Here is a 23,739-nt window from a genome sequence, read left to right as displayed (position 1 = left end):
AAGACCCAGCTCCATCCAACAGCCTGTAGGTTCCTGTGCTGGGACTGCTCAGGCTAAACAAGAAACTGGGTGGGGACACAGCCCCAACCATAGCCGACAGGTTGCTTAAAGAAATCCTGAGCCCACAGCCATCTCTACACATGCATCTACACCTGGCCCTGCCCACCAGAGGGCCAAGACCCAGCTCCACCCACCAGTGGGCAGGCACAAGGCTCGAGACCAGCCTCACCCACCATGGGGCACACGTGAGAAGCAAAAAAACTGAAGTCCTGCAGTCTACAGACAGAATCTGCAAACACAGGCCAGACACAACCCTGGGACCAGCTGGCCCCTGACCCTTGGCTTGCAAGAGGGGAGTGTACTGCTCTCCAAAGGATGTCACCTAAAGTGGGAGACACCTTCTCATCTCTCCAAGGATGAGAAGCTCAGCTAACCTACCACATACCTAAAAATACAAATAGCAATTTAGACAGAATGAGGCAACAGAGGATTATGGTTCAGATAAAGGAAGAAGATAAAAGCCCAGAAGAACTTAGTTACATGAAGATATGCAATCTACCAAAGGAAGAGCTCAGAGTAATGACCATAAAGGTGATCAAAGATGTCAGAAGGAGAATGGATGCACAGAGCAAGAAATGAAAAGTTTTTAACAAAGACTTAGAAAGTATAACAATCCAACAGAACTGAAGAATACAACAACTGAAATGTAAAGAAAAAAACAAAAAACTAGAAGGAATCAACAGTAGACTAAATGAGGCAGAAGAATGGTCAGTGAGCTGGAAGACAGAGTAGTGGAAACCACCCCCAAACAGAAAAAAGAAAAAAGAATGAAAAGAAAGGAGGACAGTTTATGAGACCTCTGGGACAACAGCAAGTGTGCCAATATTCACTTTATAAGGGATCCAGAAGGAGAAGAGAGAGAGAGGGCCTGAGAAAATATCTGAAGAAACAATAACTGAAAAATTCCCTAACAAGGGAAAAGAAAGAGTCACCTAAGTATAGGAAGCGCAGAGTTCTATATCCATATAAAAACTTCACAGTAAACACAAACCAAAAATCTGTCATAGATACACATTCAGAAAGCACCTGAGGGCTTCCCTGGTGGCACGGTGGTTAAGAGTCTGCCTGCCAAGGTAGGGGACAGGGGTTCGAGCCCTGGTCCAGGAAGATCCCACATGTCATGGAGCAACGAAGCCCATGTGCCACAACTACTGAAGTGTACGCGCCTAGAGCCCACGCTCCACAGCAAGAGAAGCCACCACAATGAGAAGCCCGCACACCACAGCAAAGGGTAGCCCCCACTCGCCACAACTAGAGAAAGCCCGCATGCAGCAACAAAGACCCAACGCAGCCAAAAATAATTAAAAAAAAAAAAGAAAGCACCTGAAAAGATGCTCAACATCATGGGCTCTTCCACTTTGTACAGCTCCATGGAGCACCTCTTTATTTACTAGGTGGGATGCTGCCCAATGCATGAATCATTCAATAAAGCCAATTAGATCTTTCCATTTCCTTGGTTGAACTGCTGTACACAAATTGAAGTCAAGAGTCTGAAAGGCACTGCTATACGATTTGCATTATAGTCATTTGAATATTCTGCAATAGAGTGTGGAGAGAATAACCCAAGTACAAATTACGAGTATATAATCTCCAACTTGTATGTTGCTTGATCCCATATTGGAAAGATTGTTATAGATGCTTTCAATCCTGAGATACTAACCGTGCATTGCTAGCTTCTGCTATAAAGTACAGAGACGGAATAAAACTGTTGGAAAAAGGAATAACATACATCCAGTGTTGTGACAAAGTTGATTATTTTATTAGTTAAAACAGGAGACTAATGATACATTCTGAATAAAACAGCAGCAAAATGTAACGGCGAGAGTTAAGTGTGAATCATATACATACACACACTATTCTGAGTATTTTCATTAAATGTTCCTCTCCAGAATATTTCTCTCTTCAATTTCCAACAATAAGACTAATTTTCCTTTAAACATAGATATATAAAACTACTATTGCCACTCAATGAAGAAAGTGACCAAGCCTACCCCTGCATTATTGCTACTGGATAAACAGTCCCCAGTAACCTGTCACTCTCCTCTCAGGTAAAAAAAAGCCCAGGGACTTCCCTGGCGATCCAGTGGTTAAGTCTCCTGGTACCAGTGCTTCCATTGGAGGGGGCACAGGTTCCATTCCTGGCTGGGGAACTAAGATCCCCCATGCTGTACGGCAAGGCCAAAAAATTTAAAAAATAAAAACAAAACCAAATAAAACCCAATCACTTGATATTCTTCCTGCGTTGTTCATGGTCAGCTGGTAAAGCATTCTGCACTATGACACACAGTGGTCTATCTATGAAAGGGCACCCTGAATATAATAATCATGATGAGTCAAGTCACAGTCTTACACTATTCTCTGGCCCTCCCTCATGCTAATTCACACACTATTGAAGTTAATAATTCAGGGGCCTTGTTTTTCCAGGGAACATGGATGCGAATGAACCACAACTAATGAAGTTGGCCCCTTCATCTTACTGATTCCTTCCCAGAGACTGCCATCAAGGCCTGTAATGAAGGCATAAGATCACCATGTTTCCAATGCTAAGCTCTTACTGCTCGCTGCAGGCCAATAAATCCAGAGACTAGTTGCTGGGACAAGGAATGACAACTTTATTCAGAAAACCAGCAGACCGAGAAGATAGTCAACAACTGTCCCAAAGAATCACCTCCCCTGAGTTAGAATTCAGGCTTCTTTTTTTTTTTTTTTTTTTTTGCCATACGCGGGCCTCTCACTGCTGTGGCCTCTCCCGTTGTGGAGCACAGGCTCCGGACGCACAGGCTCAGTGGCCATGGCTCACAGGCCCAGCCGCTCTGCGGCATGTGGGATCTTCCCAGACCGGGGCACAAACCCGTGTCCCCTGCATCGGCAGGCGGACTCTCAACCACTGCGCCACCAGGGAAGCCCCAGGCTTCTTTGATACTAAAAGGGGAGAGAGTAAAGTCCTGCTTCAGATCAGACTCCCGTGAAATAAAATTTATACTTTATGGCAAGACAAGAAAAATTTACATAAATTCTTCTCTGCCTTTTGGCTTCCTCTCTCCCAGCACTGTGCATTGTGTATTTGCCTGATACATCAACCAAACCTGACCCATCAGCAGGAATAAATACTCAACCGTAAAGACACCTTCTCCTAGCATCAACAAGGCAACTCCTTAAAAGATAACATTCCTTTTTGATCTTGTAAAGATTCACATGACCTACCACGATGATGCTTAGACCTGGATTATGTGAACTGTCAAAAATATGTCACTTGGGGCTTCCCTGGTGGCGCAGTGGTTGAGAGTCCGCCTGCCGATGCAGGGGACACGGGTTCGTGCCCCGGTCCGGGAGGATCCCACATGCCGCAGAGCGGCTGGGCCCGAGAGCCATGGCCGCTGAGCCTGCGCGTGCGGAGCCTGTGCTCTGCAATGGGAGGGGCCACAACAGTGAGAGGCCCGCGTACAGCAAAAAAAAAAAAAATATATATATATATATATATATATGTCATTTGATGTATAACTGTCTGTCTCACAAAAATTATATAACTGTGCTTTGATTTCTAACAGGCAGAACAGTTCTCAGAGCTTTCTGAGATGCTCTTCCCAGGATACAATCCTCTATTTTGCCTCAAATAAAACTTTCCATTTTTTTCTTAGATGCACTGGTTTATTTTCTGGTGACACTCTGGAAGGGGTATGTTAATTTCTTCCTTCCTGAAGCCATTCACAGGTGGGTCTGGTCAGGATGCTTCCTGGGAGCTAAGCAAAGGTATTTTACATTAACACTCATTACAAGGGTGGCAGTGTATCCAGAGATGGCCCATTATATATAATTTAAGTGTATAGGCAACATCCCTTTAGTGACTGACTTCTACCAAAAGCAATAGAATACAAAGGTTAAAGTAAAAGAAACAAGTCCAATATGGAATCATATTTCTTCTTCTCTATTACTTCATCCTTTTTTTTTGGCCGCACCCTGCAGCATTTGAGATCTTAGTTCCCCGAGCAGGGATCAAACCCACACCTGCTGCATTGGAAGCAGGGAGTCTCAACCACTGGCCCACTAGGGAAGTCTCTGTTCTCCCCTATTACTTCAAACTTCAGATTGAAAAGCACAAATAGTAATGTATGCTTTTTGAGAAAAATCAAATAATTTAATATTTTATACACTGAAGACAATGGGCCATTTCCATACATGTCCTTCTTCCTCAAAATACACATCATGTCATAAGTTTTAACAGCGGGTGACTTGTCATGGTTCTGCTGTATGTAATATCTCAAAGAGGTAAAGATTTATTCCTAGTATGCATTCTCTAGTGTATGGGCTGTTGTAAGAATTGCTCAAAATATTCACCAGATGCCTTAAATTTTTAAGAATTCTCCCAAATATGTGTTCTTGGGTGAACCATACGGACACACTATTTCAAAGAGCTTCCATGTGTATATATATTGACCTGTATGAATGCTCTCAACACCAAAGGTGTGCATACTTGATGTAAAAATTTACAACATCCATTACATTTGAAAGTTCGCTCTTCAACATAAATTCTCACTGTTCTACATTTTTGATCTTCAAAAATGAGACTTAGCAAACCATATTGCTTTGAGTGGTTTCTCTCCAGTATGAATTCTCCAATGAACTCGAAGGTGTGATTTTTGACAAAAGGCCTTGCCTCATTCATTACATTTGAAAGGTTTCTCTCCAGTATGAATTCTCCAATGAAGTCGAAGATGTGATTTTCGACAAAAGGCCTCTTCACACTCATCACAGCTGTAAGGTTTCTCTCCAGTATGAACTCTCTCATGCCTTAAAAGGGCTCCCTTTACACTAAAGGCCTTGCCACACTCATTAAATTTGAAAGTTTTCTCTACAATATGTACCCCCTGATGATTTATAAGATATGAATTACGACTAAAGAACTTGCCACACTCATTACATTTGAAAGGTTTATCTCCAGTATGAATTCTCCAAAGAATTCGAAGATGTGACTTTTGTCGAAAGGCCTTACCACATTCATTACATTTGTAAGGTTTCTCTCCACTATGGATTCTCTGATGACTTAAAAGAAGGGTTCCCTTTACACTAAAGGCCTTGCCACAGTCATTACATCTGAAAGCTTTCTCCACGTTATGTACTCTGATGATCTGTAAGATGTGAATTTTGATGACTTGTAAGGTGTGATTTTAGACTGAAGACCTTGCCACACTCATTTGAAAGGTTTCTCTCCAGTATGTATTCGACAATGAACTTGAAGATATGGTTTTTGACTAAAGGCCATACCACATTCATTACATTCATAAGGTTTCTCTCCAGTATGAACTCTCTGAAGGCTTGCAAGGGTTCCATACTGACTAAAAACCTTGCCACAGTCATTACACTGATACGGTTTCTCTCCAGTATGAACCCTCCGATGAGCAGCAAGGTGTGAGCTTTGGCTAAAGAGTCTGCCACATACATACATTTATATACACTTTTTCCTATATGAATGATCTGATGTCTCCTGAGGTATGAGCTGCCATTAAAAGTTTTGCCACACTCATTACATTTGTAAGGCTGCTCCACAGTATGAATCCTCTGATGGGTTGCAAGCTTTGCATTATGACTAAAGACTCTGCCACATACATCACATTTCTGTAATTTCTCTCTTGTGTGGATGATCCGATATCTAATGTGGTGAGATCCCTGAAGAAAGGTTTTGCCACACTCATTACATTTGTGAGGTCTTTCCCTGAGTGCTTTCTGATCTTGTGTCTGTATTGAAAGATGGATAAAATCATTCTCATATGTATTAGGGACGTTGGTTTTGACATTAGGAGGAATTCTTTGAAGTGGTGAAAATGAGGAACTACTGTTGTTAGATCTTTCAACTTCATCACATTCATAAAATATCCCATCAGTTTTAAATATCTACAGTTTCTCTTGAACATTTAATCCAAGCCTATTTCTAGTGGGTTTGATTCCTACATCCCTTTTACCATGTCAATCTCTTTCATCAGTGAGATTTCCATTATGGGTTATAGGCATTCCTTTGTCATTTCTTTCATTACCTCTGCACCAACACTGAAAGTCATACATATCTTCCTGGATTTCTCTGATGTGCAAATGTTTTGACTTCATGGTTTTCAGGTCTTCCCAACATCAGTGTTTGGAACACTTCTCCTGGATCAGTGTTCGCTTTTGGTTGTAATTGCTTGATCACATGTATAGGAAAAATATCTACAAGACATAAACATCTATAGGTATCCTGTCACTACAATTCACAAATAAATATTTCGTGTTGAATACATGATATTACACCAAAAGTAATACTTATACCAAGCACAGTTAGGAAACTTTCCAAACATGATCTTAAAAGTTTGATAAACTCAAAGCATGTAATGCTTAACTAAAGAAAGAGTGATAAAATATAATTCAAATTACTTTTAGGGTAGTCTAGTTTCAAACTCCTAAGACAAAAACGCTCACATTTGACAAACATATGTCAGCTCTCAGAGAAAGGGTATTTTTCCACCATAACCCCAAAGACCATACTCATTAACAGTAAACATGCTGCTGGCTCATAATTGAGGAGAAAAATTTTTATACTGCAGATATATTCTGCCTACTTCCTATACATAAATCAATGCTAAATAACTGACAACATATTATAATGGTAAATAATACAAAATTAGCTCTGCCAATGAATAATCTAAGTAACTGGCTCTTTAGAATTGTAAAACAGATACAGCATAGAGAAAGTGAAGAATCCAACAAAACAGTTGTTAAGAAAATAATGCATTTTTCTAAATCATGCTATAAAACTATGTACCCATAAGGAAAAGCATTTTATAACATTAACAAGTAGTACATTAGTCGTATTGCATAATACATGCTGAACAACCACCATCTGTAAATCACACGTATAAATTAATATGTAAAATATTCTTCAGTTCTCTATCAGGCAATAAGTAGAGAATTCCCTATCTATGCAGTACCATTAAAAAGGTAGTTCCAAAATATATGGCATGAACAGTGAACACTTTGTATACTCATTAACTGAGGTCAGACACGTTGCTGAGAACAAAGTGCAAACTAAAAGCAAGCAGGATATAATGAAGACAAAGGTGTATCATGAAAAACATGACAGAATACTAACATATCTTTTTCTAAAAAAGTAACTTTTCACTATTTATGAAAAAACATGCAATGTTCTAAGCCATCTAACAGCAAAAATTTGTTTTAAAAGGCTTGAGGTAAATTAACATGATTTTTAAAATCAGGGCAGTAGATGCACAGGTTTATGTACATTAACCCAACTGACACAGAAAGGGGTGACAGAACCACAACTTGAATCCGGACCTATAGACTGAGAACGCTCATTCTTAAGCATGACCACCCACAGGCAGGACAGATTACCAAATAATACAACTAATACCAGAAGTTTAGAAAGAAAACGTCAAGGGAGATGCAAGAAGAAGTCAGCTGTGTAACTACTAAGTTTATTCGGCCGTCCCTCTGGGAAATGGTTTCTGAGTCATCACTGTGGCAGGTAGTGCCTTGGGTCATGTCCTGAGAAAGTTGTTCAACAGATTATGAGGGATCATTTCTACAGTGTGAGTGATGTGGAATGTGGATGGATGGGTGAAGGAGTGCTGTCGATTTGGGGACCACAAGGAGAACAACTTAAATATTGGAGCAAATGACAGTGTTTCCAGGACATCAAGATACCATGTGAGGAAAAGTCAGGACTGAGAAAGGATTTGAGTGGTGGGCAGCGTATATGTATACATGGGAGCACAGCTGGTGACTGCGTACCTGTGTGAATATAACTGTACGAGGGCAACTAAAATACTGACCTTAAAAAAAAAGAATTGGTTTAGCAATTGATATGATACTGTCGATTTTTAACTATGAGAATTATACTATGAGTATAGGACAGAAAGAAGAGAGATTTAAAAAGGGAGAGAGTGCGATGCTGTAGGGAGAAAGCAGGATTATATCTATTATATGATTTGCTGTGTAATGTATCCAACTGTATATTCCATAATTTCCACTGTCATACTTACATTCCAGAAAAACACATAATATTCCAGGAGATTGCACAAGAATGTTCTTAGCAAAAATCAGAAGAAAAAAAAACAGGAAAAGGCCATCTAAAGGAGAAGAATGAGTTTCTTCTGTACACACATGTGCAGATACAAAGAAACCGAATAAACAGTCCAGTAGAGTAGGAGGCCATGATTGTAAAAGTGAATCTCCCTAAATCTGTGTTCCCCTGCTGTTTGATTAACCTCTCTATCCAAAATTTTATTCCATTTCTTGTCTTCCCACACCTGTTCCCCTCAAGACTGAGCAGTATCAAGAAAACAGGGGATTGAAACAAACGGGACCCAGCAGGGCCCTCCTAGATACCTCCTAGATACCAAAAGCCTTTCCAAGTGCCGTGATTCCTCTTGGTAGAAAAAGGCTTCGGTCTCCTGGATCTTCCCTGAGTTTCAAAGAGCAGATTCAAGCAGATACTCATTAGGGGAAGGAGGGAATGCAGAAAGAAAGGAAAAGCAAGCCCAACATAATCTTTCCCATGACTCATAGCTTAAACTGATACCTTGATCTATGAGCCCAAACTGTGGCTTCAACCAGCTGCCCCAAGAGGACAGAAAAAATTGATGACAGTCAGAGGGCCAAGTGAGAAGTAAAATTCTTAAGCCGTCACATCGGTTCTAAGTAAATAATAAAATGTCACAACTATTGCTTTTGCTTTCTCCCAGAAGGAAGTTAAGGGATCAGAAGACTGTGATTAGGAATTTGTTTTGCAGGAACCTACAGAATAATCAGGAAGATGCCACAACATGGTGCCCAAAGTCTGCAGCTGAGATCTTACAGGGAAGCTGGGATCACAGACACTCCCCTCCCTTCTCTCCTTTTCTCTCCAAAAATCTTACACCCTGGCCAACCCGCAAGATGCATTTGAGGCAAGTTTAGGTCTACCATCTTCCGGGTTGGTGCCTCTTTGATTAATAAACCTTTCTCTGCTCCAAACTCCAAAATTTCAGTTTGTTTGGCCTCACTGAGCACACAAACTTGGGTTCAACCTCATTATGTTTGAATATGTTCTCTGTTCAGAAAAGGTATAGGACTATGCTGAAAGCCATGCTTCAATGGAGTAGCTCCTCAGACCTCTCATCATACTTAATGGTGAAAGAATGAAAGCTTTTCCTCTAAGATCAGAAACAAGACGAGGATACCTGCTCTCAGTATTTCTAAAAAAACATAATACCCGAAGTCCTAGAAAGAACACAGACGCAGAAAAAGAGATAATAGGGATCCCAATAATGAGAGGAAGCAAAATTATCTCTGACATTATATAACATGTAGAAAACCCTGAAGGGCTTCCCTGGTGGTGCAGTGGTTGAGAGTCCGCTTGCCAATGCAGGGGACACGGGTTCATGCCCTGGTCCAGGAAGATCCCACATGCTGCAGAGCGGCTGGGCCCATGAGCCATGGCCGCTGAGCCTGCGTGTCCGGAGCCTGTGCTCCTTAACGGGAGAGGCCACAACAGTGAGAGACCCGCGTACCGGAAAAAAAAAAAAAAGAAAAGAAAACCCTGAAGACTCTGTAAAAAAAGAAACTGCTAGAAATAAAGAAAGACTACAATAAACTTACAAGACACCAAGTCAACATGCAAAAATCAATTCGGTTTCTAAACCTTAAAAATGAACAATCAAAACAGAAATTGAGAAAACAATTCCATTTACAATAACATCAAATAATAAAATAAAATACTTAGACATAATGTTATACATGACAGGAAAGACTTGCACACTGCAAATTAAAAAGACTGCTGAAGGACTTCCCTGGTGGTCCAGTGGCTAAGGATCCGCACTTCCAATGCAGGGGGCCCGGGGTTCATCTCTAGTCAGGGAACTAGACCCCACATGCTGCAACTAAGAGTTCACATGCCGCAGCTAAAGATCCTGTATGCTGCAACTAAAGATCCCTAGTGGTGCAACTAAGACCTGGCGCAGCCGAATAATTAAATAAATATTAAAAAAAAAAAAAGACCACTGAAAAAGCTTATAAAAGACACAAATAAATGCAAAGGTATCTCAAGTCCCTAGACTGAAAGTCAATACTGTCCAGATGTCAATACTACACAAACTGGTCAACACGTCAAATTATCCCCTAGTGAAATCCCAATAGCTTTTTCCCAAAGAAACAGAAAAATCCATCCGATGTTTCATATGGAATCTCCAGAAACCCTGAATAACAAAAATAAGCTTGAAAAAAAACAAAGTTGAAGGTCTCACACTTATTTCAAAACTTCTTCCAAAGCTAAACTTACCAAAACAATGTGGTACTGGCATCAAGACAGAGAGAGGGATCCTTGAAACAGAACAGAGACATCAGAAAAAAAAAAACTTGTGTATATGCTAAACTGATGCTCCACAAGGGTGTCAGGACCATTCGATGGGAGAAGGGCAGTCTACTGAACAAAAGGTGTTGAGAAAACTGGAAACCCACTAACAAAAGTATTTAGTTGCACCACTGTCTTACAAGACAGAAAAAAATTAACTCAAGACGGTTCAAAAAGCTAAACCTAACTCCCAAGTGTATGAAACTACTAGAAGTAATCATACAAGGAAAGTTTCTTGACATTGGATTCACCAAGGACTTATCAGATAACACTAAAAAACACAGCCCACGAAAGAAAAACAGATAAATTGGACTATATCAAAATTATAAAATACTGTGAATTAAAGCATGCTCTAAGTGAAAAGACTCTATGGTATAAGAGAAAATATTTGCAAATTATATATTTGATAACAGATTAACATCTAGAATACATAAAGAACTCTAAAAGGGACTGATCAATTCTACCATGGCGGGGCGGGGGGGGGACCTTCCCCAATCAACCAACCCACACATTGCAAACATAAAAACAAAAACACGAAGATTAACACAAGATGTATGAACTTAATAATAAATACAAATAAGAATCACATATAATGCATATGAATATACAAAATGAAAGTACCACTGTCTTAAAAAAAGCAAATGATTCTTCATCACTGAAAGTATCATTCCACTTCATAAGCTCCCTCATTAAGATTCTTCAATATTAGCTGTTGAGGTAAATGAACAATGGCACACAGGCAACGAAAAATGTGGCATCAACAACAGATCAGTTCACATTTAGCATCCTGGGATAAATTTCTAACACCATTTACAGAGGCTAAAATGTATGATCATTGGTATATGTGAACAACATTGTCATAGTGCCCTTGAGACAGGCTTTTGTGACAGTCCCCAAAGCCAGAAAAACACCTGGAAAGACTTATCAGACAGGCTCTCGTGATACTTTCTACCTCGTGTCTCAAAACGTGCTGACCACTCCAATGAGTAGCTTCAAGTGGTGACTTTGAACGGAGGAGGAAAATATTACAACATGAGGGAAAGTGTCTCCATTAAAGGTTTTCTGGTAACCAGTAAACACAATCCCCTAAACACAATCCCTAGAGAATCCACCACAAGTTCCCTATTACACATGGGTACATTATCAGAGCAAAGAAACCAGATAAAATTTCAGACCTTAGGACTATACTGCAAAGGAATTTAAGAGATGAAATCATACAAACTAAGCAGAATGTAAAATCAGGAAGAGTCGACATTCCAAGACTAAGGAGAGCAGTACAGGAGCAAAAAACAATGCAACATGTGAGGGTCAGACATTAAAGGATCTTGAGATGGGACCATGTGCTCAATCCACAGATGCCAAGCTAAGAGCCTGACAGATTCACCACTGGTCTCCTGGTAGTATTTAGGATCAAAAAGAGGATCTCTCCATCCACTGTCCTTACAGTTTTCCTAAGTACAAGCACAGAAGATCCAATCCACCTAGCTGTTCCACACACTCCTGAACAGAAGAAACGGCTGATGGATCTAAACCAGCAGAGAGGACCTGAGACAGCTACGGCAGGTGCTGAGGGGCCACGTGGAATACAGAGCAGCCAGTTTTTCCACATCTTCTGATTACTTCTTCCAAGTACAGCAACTCTGATCAAACCAGGATGGGCTCAGAGGTGGGACTCCAGAGGCATCAGCTCTGATCTACAGGGACTAAGGACTGAGCATCCAGGGGAATCAAGACCAGAAGGAGACATGAAGCGGCAAGAGACCCCTTTAACACAGCCCGTCTCATGCTCCTCAAAGTCAAGCAAAACCCAGTTCACAGCAGCCAGATGATGAGTGCTGTGGATCATGATAAAGACCTTGCCTTTGTCTCTGGTGGAGCTGCAGCACCATTGCAGGGTGAAAGAAAGCATTTTCCATGATGAAGGACAGGGTGATAACTCCAGGAGATGAAAACTATCCTCTGAGACTTTTCAGTAAATGAACTTCTGTTTTCCCAAAAAAAACCTCTCCACCGTGAGAAAAGTTTCCCAAACACTATTAATGTTGTGGCTTCCTCTCTGCCCTTATGAGGTCCCATCTGTGTTCACACTTCTCACACATTCCCACCCATTCGGTTTTTGGGTCTTTTCACAGCACACATCACAGTCCAGGGCTCTTTCTCTTGCTCCAAAAGGGAGATAATATTCAGATCAAAAACAGAACTGCCTGATTATCAGAACAAAAAATGTAAAGTGCTACGGTTTTCTGAAAATCACAGCTCTTTCTTCAACTAAGGAGTGAGGACATTACAGGTGGGTCAGGAAAAATATTTCACAAATTCATCCACTGCCTCCTTCTAAATGCATCAGGAACAGTATATAATATGCAAATATTGAGCTCTCTTCCTAGAAACACTAAGTCAAAAGCCAAAAGGTAGAAAATGGGAAATTGGGTATTTGTTTAAAGTTTGCCATTGAGCTTTATACATAATTAAGCTCTGGAACAACTCCTGATGTAACATGAAATGGACAGATTATCCAAAGAAAGGGTCAGTTTAAACGCATGATGGCACTTCATGTCTGAGTCCACAGGCTTTTCAGATCAAAGGAAACAGGGCCTCCCAAGAGGCACAGAGGGGAAGATGCAAAGGCAAATCCCAGCTGTGGAGGGAAGTTATCCTCACCCAAGGAGATCAGGTTCCTGTAGGTCTCCACCATCACGTCACTGTACAAGGCCCTCTGAGCAGGGTCCAAGCATTCCCACTCCTCCTGAGTGAATTCGATGGCCACATCCTCAAAAGTCAACCGTTCCTGAAATGAAAATATATTTTCACCAAGGGGCCATGAGGAGAGTTCACATCTTCATACAAAAGGAAAAGAGGAGTAAGGGGTAAGGATTGACTTGGTTGAAGTGTATGTTCTACCAGGTCCATGTAGAAGTATTGGGAGACATTATGTGCCTCTAATTTTAACTCCTTATGCTTTTTCATAAGAAATTATGATATCTTCCAATTACTAAGCGTTTTTCATCTTTGTGGAAAATCCATGAAACATCTATAAATAAAACTCAAAAATGGGTTGTCTATCCAGATGCGTTTGATATTATGTTCTACACAGTAACTGAAAGTCAATATCTTGATGAGTTGCAGTCTGAGTGGCGTCTTGAGAGAGACAAAGTCCACAATGGCTCTAGAGAAAAGTCAAAATCTTCAATTATGATGATTATAACAACAATGATTAAAAGTTTGGGAATACTTTTCTTTTTTAATTAATTTATTTTATTTATTTGTCTGCGTCGGGTCTTAGTTGTGGCAAGTGTGGCATGCAGAATCTTTCATTGCAGTGTGTGGGCTCTTCAGGGCAGCGCACGGGATTCTCTCTAGTTGTGGCGCAGGGGCTCAGTCGTCCTGTGGCATGGGGGATCTTAGTTCCCTGACCTGGGATCGAACCCGCATCCCCTGCATTGGAAGGCGGATGCTTAAGCACTGGACCACCAGGAAAGTCCCTGGAACACTTCTTATTACTCTAAATTACTGTAATATTAATCTAAACAGTACTCTATAAAGTGCTTTACGGGTATGAACATATCATCAACGTAATAGCTCATTAGAGAAAGATCTGTTCTCATCTTACAGAAGAAAAAACTGTGTCAGAGACCCTCTGAGAAACTTGACTCAGGTCAAGAAGTTAACAAATGACACAGCAAGCACCTAAACTCAGAGGGTTGGGCTCTGAAACTGAAACTTAAAAATCAAACAGATAAGTAACAGAGAGCATTAAAAGGACACACAGAGAGATACCTGAGAAAAACTGAAAAAAGTCCAAGGTGAATGCAGAAAAGCATGAAAGGCCATTATAAATGTGGGCACGCACACACATATATTAAAAATTTTAGTAATCTTACTACAATTTAAACCATTAACATGATAGCATAGAAAAAATTCAAGGCCAATGAGTATACTGAAGATATAATTTTGACTACAAAAGATGTAATACATAGTTTTAAAATCATGTTGTTTATCTAAACCAGGGATGCCGTGCACATCCATGAACTTATGCACACACATGTCCACACTAAATTACTGAAATGATAGTTGTTTCCTGACATATTTTCAATTTTTTAATCACCCTTTTATTCACGGGTATTTCAGCATCTTTCAGACAAAGAAAATGTATCAACTGTACTGAATTTAGTTTGTCAACATGATTCCATAATAGGCTACTAAAAGAAAAATGGTATGATCATAAAAAAAAATACTTTAACTCCAATCTCAATAACTATATTCAAAAATATAAATACAACTTCAGCCATTAAAATTTACATACTTGGGCATTAACAACAGGCCAAGAGTTTCCTTGTTTTTTCTAATAATAAAACATTGATTTGGGACTTCCCTGGTGGCACAATGGTTGAGAATCTGCCTGCCAAATGGAGGGGACACAGGTTCGAGCCCTGGTCCGGGAAGATCCCACATGCCGCGGAGCAACTAAGTGTGTGAGCCACAACTACTGAGCCTGCGCTCTAGAGCCTGCGAGCCACAGCTCTTGAGCCTGCATGCCACAACTACTGAAGCCCACGCACCTAGAGCCCGTGCTCCGCAACAAGAGAAGCCACTGCAATGAGAAGCCCATGCACCACAACAAAGAGTAGCCCCTGCTTGCCGCAACTAGAGAAAGCCCACACGCAGCAACAAAGACCCAACGCAGCCATTAATTAATTAATTATTTAAAAATCGATTCAAAATTAGAATAGTAGTATTCTACATTATTTTCACAGATTAAGAAAAAGTTTATCACAACAGTGAAGTTATAAACTTCTTGGAGAATTAAAAATCATGAAAAAAAGAATGTGGAAAAAAATTATTATTAAAAAACACATTTCAAACAAACATCATGATGAAAAGGAAATACTTGATGCATTCCCTCTGAAGTTACAGTGCAGTGAAGCGGGCTGGCCAGGGTTCCTGCCTTTCACCACTGTACAGGTTTCCTGAGCAGGGACCACTAGAGGAAGTAACAGGAGGAAAACCGAGAGCGAGAGTGAGAGCCACAGAGAGAGCATATCAGAGATTTAAAACTGTGAACATTCACACATCGAAAGACACGGAAAGGTGAAAAGTGAAAGGATGGAAAAGATATTCCATCCTAAAGAGAGCAGGGGTGACTCCATAATACCAGAAAAAAATAAAAAGACAAAAAACATTATATAATGATAAAACAGTCAATTTATCAAAAAGATAAAACAAAAACAATATACAAATATAACATTAGATCTCCAAGAAAACGGAAGCAAACATTAACAGAAATGAAGAGAGAAACAGCACAAGAATAGTATGAGACTTCAATGGCTAATGTTTACTTATGGATGGAACCAAAGAGAACATCAACAAGGAAACAGAGGACTTGAACAACACTGTAGACCAAGTAGACATAACAGACATGTACAGATCACTCCACCCAACAAGAGCAGCAGAAACATGCTTCTCAAGCACACACGGAACATTCTCCACAACAGACCATGTATTAAGGCAAAAAGCAAATCTTAATAATGTTAAGAGACTGAGATCATAAAAAGTATGTTCTCTATCATAATAAAATAAAACTAAAAATAAACAGCAGAAGAAAAAAGAAAATTCCCCAAATTGTGGAAATTAAACAACTCATTCTTTTTTTTAAGTTGAAATATTTTATTCATTCATTCATTCTTTCTTTCTTTCCTTTTTGGCTACACCACGCCACTTGTGAGATCTTAGTTCTCCAACCAGGGATCAAACCCAGGCCCTAAGCAGTGAAAGTGTGGAGCACTAACCACCGCATTGCCTGGGAATTCCCTAAACAACTCATTTTTAAAGCACCAATGGGTCAAGGAACAAATCACAAGGGAATTTTTAAATATTGGGCTGAAAATGAAAATACAACATACCAAAATTTTGAACACACAGTTTAGGCAGTACTAAAAAGGAAATCTAAATGCTTAAAATAAGAAAATGAAAAGATCTCAAACCAGAAATCTATTTTTATACCTCTATGAAGTAGGGGGAAAAAAATCAAACTGAACCCAAATTTAGCAAAAGGAAAGAGGTAAATCATAAAGATTAGACCAGAGATTAACAAAATACAAAGCAGAAAAATATAAAAGCAAAGTAGCGTTGGTGTTTTGAAAAATTCAATGGAAAAACACTTAGCTGGACTAAGAAAAAAGATTCATATAACTGAAAACAGAAACTGAAGTGGAGAGATTGCAAATAATGTCAAAGAAATGTTTTAAAGGATTATAAAAGAGTATTATGAACAATAATGCCTACAAATTATAGAATGGAGAAGATACAGGTAAATTCTTAGAAACATATAACCTACTAAATCTTAATCCTTAAGAAATAAAAAAAATTTGAACCCAATTATAACTAAAGACATTCAAGCAGTAATCAAAAACTTCAAACAAACAAAAAAAACCCAGGACCCAATTCTACCAAACATTTACAAAAGAATTACCACTAATCTTGCTAAAAATGTTAGAGTTGAAGAGGGAACACTCACAAACTCAACGTATGGAGCCATCATGATTCTGATACCAAACCCAGACAAAAACAGAAGAAAGGAAAACTAGAAATCAATATCCCCGATGAATATTGATACAAAATCTTTAACAAAACATTAGCAAACCAAATTCAACACCACATTAAAAAGACCTGACATCATGATCAAGTGGATTTTATTTATATCACTATAAGGGGTAAGGAGGACTCAACATACAAAATCAATTATGTGGTACACCACATTAACAAAATAAAGGAAAGAATGTCACAAAGGGGGCTTCCCTGGTGGCGCAGTGGCTGAGCGTCCGCCTGCCGATGCAGGGGACGTGGGTCCGGGCCCCGGTCCGGGAGGATCCCACATGCTGCAGAGTGGCTGGGCCCGTGAGCCGTGGGCGCTGAGCCTGCGCATCCGGAGCCTGTGCTCCGTGGCGGGAGAGGCCACAGCAGTGAGAGCCCCGCATAACGCAAAAAAAAAAAAAAAAAAAAAAAAAAAAATGTCACAAAGGATCATCTCAGTTACTGCAGAAAAAAGCATTTGACAAAATGCAACAAACTTTCAAGATATAAACACTTGGGACTTCCCTGGTGGTCCAAGTCCAGTGGCTACAACTCCGCGCTCCCAATACAGGGGGCCCAGGTTCAATCCCTGGTCAGGGAACTAGATCTCCCATGCCACAATGAAGATGAAAGATCAGGATCTGCCACTAAGACCCAGTGCAGCCAAATAAATAAATAAACATAAATATTAGAAAAAAAAAAAAGACAAACACTCAACAAACTAGAAACAGTAATTATCTCAACATAATAAACACCATTTATGAAAAGAGCACAGCTAAAGTCATACTCAAACATGAAAGACTGAAAGCTTTTCCTCTGAGATCAGGAGGAAGGCAAGGATGCATACTTTCTGCACTACTCTTCAACAAAGTACTGAAACCCCTAGCCAGAGCAATTAGACAAGAAAAAGAAATCAAAGTAATCCAAATTGAAAAAGAAGTAAAATTATCTTCTTTCCTAGACAAGGTTTGATATGAAGAAGCCGTAACCTTTTGACAAGAAAACTGCTATATCAAAATACATGTTTTGAAAAATTGCAGTATACAAAACCAACATGCAAAAACTTTCAGTTGCGTTTCTATACACAATGAACAGTATCAAAGGAAAATTAGAAAACAATCTTATTTATTATAGCATTAAAAACAAAAGAAATATCAATATTTAGGAATAAATTCGCCAAGAAGGTGAAAGAAGTATACGCTGAAAACTACTTAACAGTGCTAAAAGAAATTTTAAAAGATACAAATAGTCATTCCATATACATGGACGAGAAGACTTAATACTCTTAAAGTATCCCAGCTACCCAAAGTGTGCTACAGATTCAATGGAATGATTATCAAAATTCCCATGGCAATTTTTGAAGAAACAGAAAAAATCATGCTAAAAGTCATAGAGAATTTCAAAAAACCACAAATAGCCCAAAGTCTCTTGAATAAGAAGAAAGATGGGGACCTCCCTTTTTTAGATTTCAAAACATATCACAAAGCAATCGAGATTGTGTGGTATTGGTATAAACACAGATACATAAACCAATTGAACACAAGAGAATGCTCAGAAATAATCCTTTGCATATATGTAAAATGTATTCATAAAGGTGCTAAGACTACAAAATGAAAATAAGAGAGTCTCAATAACAAATGCTGCTGGGAAACTGGATACCTCCCTGCAAAAGAATGAAGCTGAAACCTTACCTACATCAAAGGTAAAACCTTCTATGTGTCAAAGGACGCAACCAACACAGTGAAAAGACAAAAAACTGAAGAATGGAGGTATCAAAACTGATTCCAAGAACTTCCAAATCTCAACAATTTAGGTTGATTTCATAGTTTAAAATGGATAATGGAATAAAACACCCTCTTATCACTGATGTCTATTTCTGAACTTTCCATTCCATTCCCAATCATGAAGATGTTGAAATCAGTGACAGAGTCATTTAGCTGAGAATGTATTATAAAAACTCAGAACAAATTTCTCCTTATTGGTCTCTTCCAGAACTTACCAGGCATTTCTGCATATTAATATCTGCCTTCCACGTGTAGCTTCTTCATTCTGTTTTGTAAAGAGAGGACAGTGCATTCAGATGGGGCCCCTTTACAATCCCTGGTGCCCAACAGCATTGACCCATCCGTGGGTGTGAAGCCCTGCCCAGGACTATGCCCAGCAGAGAAACTTCACAAGTGCCAGATCCAGGTCACAGGACTGTGTGGAGATGGAATCCAAGTGGACGTGACAGGCCCTGAGGGAAGGCCCTGGTGACTGTGATGTACAGGTGTCAGGCAGGATACTTCAGAGTCAGAGAAGATCAGTGAGTCCAAAGAATGGCATTTCAAGAAATAAGATGAAATAATCAACTGAGAATATGACTTTACCTGAGAAAGAGCCATTCCAAACTCCAGTTCTTTCCTCTCCCTCCTCTTCCGGGCATACTCCTTAGGCAACATGATTCTTTAGCAGTCGATCTTGAAAGTTTGAAAGATACTGTTTAATGCTTAGAATCAACACACCCCCTTTCTGACTCACAACCACACACACAGGGAAGCCCTCAGCATGTAGAACAGACGGTCCTCTGCTGCCCACTGTCCCAGGAGGGACTCAGGACAGTAAACTCCCACACAGAGACCAACAGGTGAAGTTTCCCACACTTTCCTTCAGATCACGCTTCCCTGGGACTTCCCTGGTGGCCTAGTGGTTAGGATTCTAGGCTCTCACTGCTGTGGCCCAGGTTCAATCCCTGGTCACGGAACTGAGATCCCGAAAACCGTGTGGCAAGGCCAAAAACAAACAAAAATAAAACAAACAAAAAACCAAGTCACTCTCCCCTCCTGGTGAGGCCCTCACGTACACAGCAGCAGCGGGCACCTCAGCTGGACCCGACGATCCCCTTCAGGTCACAGACCAGCCCTGATCCATCCCCACGCAGAGCAGAGCCCCTCAGCCCAGATCTCAGCCCTCAGGAATGGGGGGAGTCAGAGTCACTAAGTCACTCAAGCCAGGGATAAATTTGAAACAAATTTTTAAAAGCAATAATCTATTATTTTTAATCCAGAAGACCGGTGTCAACGTTTTGAAAAAAACAAAACTGAGGCTATGGTAATTCCCTGGTGCTAGGTCCAGTGGTTAGGACTCCACACGATCACTGCCAAGGGCACAGGTTCGATCCCTGGTCAGGGAACTATGACCCGACAAGACCAAACAAAAAAAAAAGTATCTTCTCTAACCACAGTGAAACAAAACTACAAACAGAAAGCATAAGGAAAACAGGAAAATCCCCTAAATGCAGAAATTACATAGTTCCTTCTTAACGATGCAATGAATGACATGTATAGAATATTGGAGGCCAGCAAAGCTTCTTTCAGAAATTAAAAATTATTCAGAGGAACAAAGAAATTGAATGAACTAAGATTTATTTCAAGCTACAAAAGAATTAAATGTAAAGAAACAAAAAGAAAAGAAGTAAATCCATTACAAAACACACTTTCAATGTTCCTTTAAAAGGCACCATGTAGTGACACAGTCAGTCTTTTCTTGCTCCACTTTTCTCCCCTGAGCTCTACTCCACACCAGGAAAAGGGAAGGGGGTGACCCACATCTAAGTGAATCAAGTCACTGCCTCTCTGCTCAACAGGGTTTGCAAATGGAAGTTTTCTTCTGATACAAATAATTATAAAATGCACAGGCCTTATAGGCAGGAGTTGTGCAATTCTCATCCTCACCTGTATAATTTAAACAAATGTTAAATACATTAGATTCTAAAGACTCAAATCATTATTATCACAACATAATCATCCACATCCAAACAACTCACCACCCATCTGGATCCACTTTCCCCCTCCATCTGCACTATTAGGTGTTTCCATTTTAGTCTGTTTATCTGTCTCCCTATTTCGTTTCTGCCTTTCTCTATTTCTTTTCCTCTACTTTCCTGTTCCTGCCCTTCCTCTCCATTTCTTCCCTCACACCTGTCCTGCCCCGCTCTGCAAACTGTTCCCCCTCTTGATGGTCCTTCTCCTCAACCTGTATGACTGTCCTAAATCTCTATATACTTCTTTCTTCCCCCATCTCTGCGGTTACACCATGCCTCCAGTTACACTCCTTCCCGTCTCTGTTACTCTACCTTCCTCCCCACTCTCGGGCACCCCAGGTGACTGTGCTTCCTTCCTGCTCTCTCTCTTCCGCTGCTCTTCTTGTCACCCTTTGTCCGGTTTTTCTCCCAGCACCATGATACTCTGGAGGCCAAGGTTCCAACTCTTTTATCATCTCCCCCTACTCTGTGTGAAGTGACTCCATTGTTATCCCCTTCTAAGGCTGATCCAGGTCCCCTTCCTTATGTTGCCGTGCAATCTCTGCAGATCCGGCTTAAGTTCCTTCTCCATTATATTCACCTGCTACTTTCAAGACTTAATCACTTTCATTTAACTATCTTTGCACGTCCTTCAGCCACCCTCTATGTTCCCACTGGTTCTCCCTCATTCTTTTCTCCTCAGTTTTTCTACTTCGATCTCAGCCTCTCTGTCTCTGCTTTTCCTGATTCCATTCACTCATGTATAAAATGCCCATCTACCAGAAGGGAATATTTTCTAACGGGGTGGAATTGGGGAAGTAACTACACTGGGTGTTCCCGCGTCTGGCCCAGGTCACCGCCCCCTACGCGAGGTGCGGGGAAGGGCTGACTACGAAGGAGAGGCCTGAGGAGGACGCGAGGACAGAGGGGCTGGGAAGGAGGTGGTCTCCGGAGAGGGGCGGGCTCTCCAGAATCCCAGGACCGGGGAGAGGACGCGGGCTGTCCGGGAGCAGGGCAACCGGCGCTGCCCTCCAGGGGCCGAGAGGGTGAGGCTGGGGGTCGCGCATCCACCTCGCGGAAGAGGACTTCACAAGGGAGGCCGGGAAAGTAACGTTATAAGCAGGAAAATGTTGCGAAAAGCGGTGTCTACGTGGACCAGAGGCAGAAGAGTCAGAAGACTGGACTCTGCGAGACTTCAAACCCAGGGAAAAAATACCCGACCCGTAAGGGCGACGTCTGGATTTACTGGGGCGTAGGGCCGGACGCTGGGGTTTAAAGTCCCTAGAAACTCCCACACCCCAAGGACGGGGTAGAGCGGTACCGCGCAGTACAGACTTAGGCTAGAAAGACGACACTTACGCTCCGCTCCGTGACCTTCGCTCCGCGCTCTCCGCTTCCGGGTCCTTAGGAATGGGCTTCTGGAGTTAGAGGCGAGGCTTCCGGGGCGGGGGCTGGGCGGGGCCCTACCAGTGAGGGGCGGGGCGAATAGAGCACCCAGGTGTGCTCACTGAGCGCCGGAGGGAGGATCTGGGAGCAGAGAGGGGTTGGTGCTTCCAGTACCTTGGCCGGTTTAAGTTACTCTCTGCAAGAGTTTGCGGGTAAAAGGTTACGGCTGTGTGGGCCAATTACGTCTGAAGCCAAGATGTTTCCTCTTAAGACTAAAAGAGTTTAAATAAAAAGCTATTTTTGCCCTCAGGTTGTTCTGACATCCTGCTAGTGAGGCGGAAGCAATTCAGTGATCTGGAAACCTGACTCTCCTGGAGCAGAGGGAGGGGTTGACATGGATCATCGGTTGGATCCAGGAACATTTCCTAAATGGGAATTAATTTAAGTAACTTTAAGAAATAGGAATGCCGTCCGTGACTTCCCTTGTGTACAGTGGTAAAGAATCCGCCTTGCAATGCAGGGGACCCGGGTTCGGTTCCTGATCAGGGAACTAAGATCCCACATCCTGCGGGACAACTAAGCTCACACTCCACAACTACTGGCTCGCGCGACTCAACTGGGGCCCGAGAACCACAAGCTGCAAAACCCACCCGCCATGGAACCCGCGGGCCACAACTACAGAGAAGCCTGCATGTGGCAACGAAGATCCCGTATGCCGCAACTAAGACCCGACGCAGCCCAAAATAAATAATTTTTTTTTAAAAGAAATAATGGGGACTAGTCTCTATTACAAATACAAAACTCTCTCTGGGTAGAATGATCTATTCCCTACTGACACCGTATAAAATAGCTTTTCCGTTTCTATTCCCTATTAATGCAGAAGGTCAAATTCAACATACTACTCAGTTTCAGAAACTCAGGGACAGGACCTGGAGTCTGAGACTGGAGGACTAAGGCATGTGATCATTTAGGTCACTAACCATTGCCTTAAAAACAGCAATACATATTTTTAAATTGTTATAAACTGCATTATTCTTTGTTTTGTCCAACGTGTTTTAATTCTTTGCCTTTTTAAAACCAACTATTTACACAGTAACATGAGTTGTATAAACAACTCTTTATACAATGACATACATCACTCTAAGGTGTAGAGCATAATGAACTTATACATACTGTGAAACGATTATGACAGTAAGTTTATTTTATCTATATGAAATTATGGTTGCAAACTAAAGAGAAAGCGAAATAGGGGGAAAAAATTCTTTTCTGTTGATGAGAACTGCATTGCTCTTTAAAATACTTATCCTATTCCACACTTGTAATGAATTCCCTTGTGAATTTACATTGTGAATAAAAAATTCCTTTTTTTGAAAAAGAACAAAGTAAAAAGATCTTAGAAGAACAAAATATGCCTAAGCTAGCAGAAGGTAGGAAAAAGGATTAGACAAATGAAAGAGAATAAAACTACAGAAAAAGACAACACAACAGTTCTTTGAAAAATAGAACAAAATGGACAAATCCTTATCTAGATTTAAAAAAGAGAGCGAGAAGACTCAAATTACCGAAT

At 40.8% G+C, this 23,739-nt stretch overlaps 1 pseudogene; it reads right to left on the bottom strand.

The window, feature by feature from the left end:
* Window positions 1-311: 311 nt before the first annotated feature.
* On the bottom strand, window positions 312-19,446 carry LOC111181073 (zinc finger protein 347-like; annotated as a pseudogene).
* Window positions 19,447-23,739: the final 4,293 nt, after the last annotated feature.

Source organism: Delphinapterus leucas, chromosome 20, assembly GCF_059928025.1.
Source record: "Delphinapterus leucas isolate spDelLeu-1000000601 "Yukka" chromosome 20, BTC_Dleu_Yukka2, whole genome shotgun sequence".
NCBI lineage: Eukaryota > Metazoa > Chordata > Mammalia > Artiodactyla > Monodontidae > Delphinapterus > Delphinapterus leucas.
The sequence above is the reverse complement of the archived record's forward strand: the minus strand, read 5'-3'. Positions and strand labels throughout refer to the sequence as shown.